Below are 3649 nucleotides of genomic sequence, written 5' to 3'. Positions count from 1 at the left end.
GGGATGTCTCCCAGTTAGGCTACTCAGGGGTCAGGGACCCACTTGAGCAGGCAGTCTGTCCGTTCTCAGATCTCAACCTCCATGTTGGGAGATCCACTGCTCTCTTCAAAGCTGTCATACAGAGTCGTTCGCATCTGCACAGGCCTCTGCTGCTTCCCCTTTTGTTGTTTAGCTGTGCCCTGTCCCCAGAGGTGGAGTCTACAGAGACAGGCAGGTTTCCTTGAGCTGCTGTGAGAGGAGCATTATTTTAATACCAAAACAAGATAAAGAACTTAGAAGAAAACTACAGAGCCACGAAAAGCTCAACATCATTGATCATTAGAAAATGCAAATCAAAACCACAGTGAGATACCATCTCATGCCAGTCAGAATGGAAGTTATTGAAAAGTCAAGAAACGATAGATGCTGGTGAGCCTGTGTATAAATAGGAATGTTTTTACACCGTTGGGCACTGTGGCTCATGCCCTGAGGCTAGGAGTTTGAGACCAGCCTGTGCAACGTAGCAAGGCCCTGTCTCTAGAAAAATAAAAATAAAAATCAGCCTGTGTGGTGCATGCCTGTAGTCCTAGCTACTTGGGAAGCTGAGGTGGGAGGAACGCTTGATCCCAAGAATCAAGCAGAAATGTAAATGTAAATTAGTTCAACCATTGTGGAAGACAGTGTGGCGATTCCTCAAGAATCTAGTACCAGAAATACCATTTGACCCAGCAATCCCATTACTGGGTATATACCCAAAGCCTGAATCATTCTACCATAAAGACACATGCACACATATGTTTATTGCAGCAATATTTTCAGAAACAGAGACATGGAACCAACCCAAATGCTCATCAGTGATATAGACTGGATAAAGAAAATGTGGTATATATACATCATGGAATACTGTGCGGCCATAAAAAGGAATGAGATCATATCCTTTGCAGAGACATGGGTGAAGCTGGAAGCCATCATCCTCTGCAAGTACAGGAACAGAAAACTAAACACCACATGTTCTCACTCATACGTGGAAGTTGAACAATGAGAACACACGGACACAGGGAGGAAAACAACACACACCGGGATCTGTTGGAGGGTGGGAGTCAAGGGGAGGGAACCTAGATGACAGAGGTCAGTAGGTGCAGTAAACCACCATGGCACACATATATCTATGTAACAAACCTGCATATTCTGCACATATATCCCAGAACTTAAAATAAAAAATTTTTTTAAAAAGAAAATACTGAGAAGGAATAGCCAGGAATCGTTATCTCCTGGATATTCAGCTATGGTCTCTGAATCCATAGGGTGAGAGTTGGTTAAATTTAAAGAGCTGCCTACACTTACCGTCTAAATTCAGCATTATTTGGGAAGGTGAAGCAGGAGGATGGCTTAAGCCCAGGAGTTCAAGGCTCCAGTGAGCTATGATCACAGCACTGTACTCCACTCTGTATGACAGAGTGAGACCCTATCTCTTTAAAAGAAAAAAAAAAAGAGAGAAAAAATTGACATAAAAAAATAATAAAATTGACGTTAAAAAAAAAAAAAAAAAAAAAAAAACTACACTGCCAGTCACGGTGGTTCATACCTGTAATCCCAGCACTTTGGAAGGCCAAGGTGGGAGAATTGTTTGAGCCCAGGAGTTTGACATCAGCTTGACAGCATGGAAAAATCCCATCTCTACAAAAAATAACCAGAATTATCCAGGCATGGTGACATGTGCCTGTGGTGCCAGCTACTCAGGAGGCTGAGGTGGGAAGATCACTTGAGCCTGGGAGGTCAAGTCTGCAGTGAGCCATAATTGTGCCACTGTGCCACTGCACTCCAACGTGGGCAACAGAGTGTGACCCTATCTGGAAAAAAAATAAAAACCACAGATAAATAGCACTCATGAAGATAGATGCAGAATTTTTCAGCCAAGTATCAGCAAATCAAATTCAATAATGTATAAAAAGAATTTTATAGCTGGGCATATGCCTGTAATCCACACTTTGGGAGGCTAAATTGGGAGGATCACTTGAGGCTAGGAGTTTGAGACCAGCCTGTGCAACACAGCAAGGCCCTGTCTCTCGAAAAAAAATTTTAAATCAGCCTGGTGTGCATACCTGTAGTCCTAGCTACTTGGGAAGCTGAGGTGGGAGGATCGCTTGATCCCTGAAGGTTGAGGCTGCAGTAAACCGTAGTCACACTTCTGCACTGCAGCCTGGGCAAGACTGTCTTTAAAAAAGAATTTCACACCAGTACCAACTGGAATATATCCCAAGTATGTAAGGCTGGTCCACCATTTGAAAGTCAATTAATGTAATCCATCATCTAAAGAGGAAAAATCATGTGATCATATCAATAGATGCAAAAAAAAAAAAAAAAAAAAAAAAGCATTTGACAAAATCTAACACCCATTCATGTTAAAAGCTCTCAGTAAACTAGGAATAAAGAGGAATTTCCTCAACTTGATTTTTTAAAATCTACAAAAGCCTTCAGCTAACTTAACAGTGAAAAATTTAAAGCTTTCACACTAAGATCAAGGCAAGGATGTCTGTCACCACTGCTTCTCAACGTTGTACTGGAAGTACTAGCTAGTGCAGGAAGACAAGAAAAGGAAATAAAGAAATAAAAGGTATACATATTGGGAAAGAAAAAAGAAAACTGTACTTTCTTACAGATGACATGATCATATCTATTGAAAAATCAAAACCCTCCTGGAGCTCATAAGTGATTATGGGGGAAGTTGTAAGATAAAGGTTAATATGTGATACTGCTTTTTTATATACCAGCAGTGAACAAGTAGAATTTGAAATTTAAAACATACCATTTATATTAGCACCAAAAAAAATGAAATACCTAGGTTTAAATCTAACCAAATATGTACAAAGTCTATATGAGGAAAACTACAAAACTGTTGAAAAAAGTCAATCCAATAGAGAGATTTCACGTTTATGAATAGGAAACGTGAAATTTTTTGGTATTATCAATATACCAGTTTTTCCCAACTTGATTTACAGATTCATTGTCACCCAAATCAAAATCTCAGCAAGTTATTTTGTGCATACCAGCAAACTGATTCTAAAGTTTATGTGGCACACAGTTTCTGATATGGAAGGAACAAATTTTAAGGTCTCTTGCACAACGGGTTGACTATGATTAATAATTGTGTATTTCAAAATTAAGTATTCAAGGCAATACAGAAAATAAATATTCAAGGCAATGGATGTGTTAGCTTGATTTAATCATTCTGTGTTGTATGCGTATAATATCACGTTGTACCTCCTGAATGTATACAATTACAGCTTTTCAATTTACAATAAAATTAAAATAAAGTTTATATGGAGAGGCAAAAGACTAAGAATACACAACTCAACACTGCAAAACAACAGAAGACTGACACTACTTTACTTCAAGACATACTATAAAGCTACAGTAATTAAGGCAGGGTGGTGTTGGCAAAAAAAAAAAAAAAACAAATCAAGCAATAGAACAGAATAGAGAGCCCAGAAATAGAGCCACATGAATATAAACTGATCTTTGACAAAGAAGAGGCAGGAAAATAGAACAAAGTCTTTTCAACAAATATTGCTGAAGCAACTGGACACCCACATGCAGAAAAGGGAATCTAGACACAGACGTTAACATCCTGCACAAAAATTAATTCAAAATATTCCACAGACCTAAATGT

This window comes from Rhinopithecus bieti, unplaced genomic scaffold (assembly GCF_001698545.2).
Source record: "Rhinopithecus bieti isolate Rb0 unplaced genomic scaffold, ASM169854v2 scaffold_2077, whole genome shotgun sequence".
Classification (NCBI taxonomy): Eukaryota; Metazoa; Chordata; class Mammalia; order Primates; family Cercopithecidae; genus Rhinopithecus; species Rhinopithecus bieti.
Note: the sequence above shows the minus strand (reverse complement) of the source record.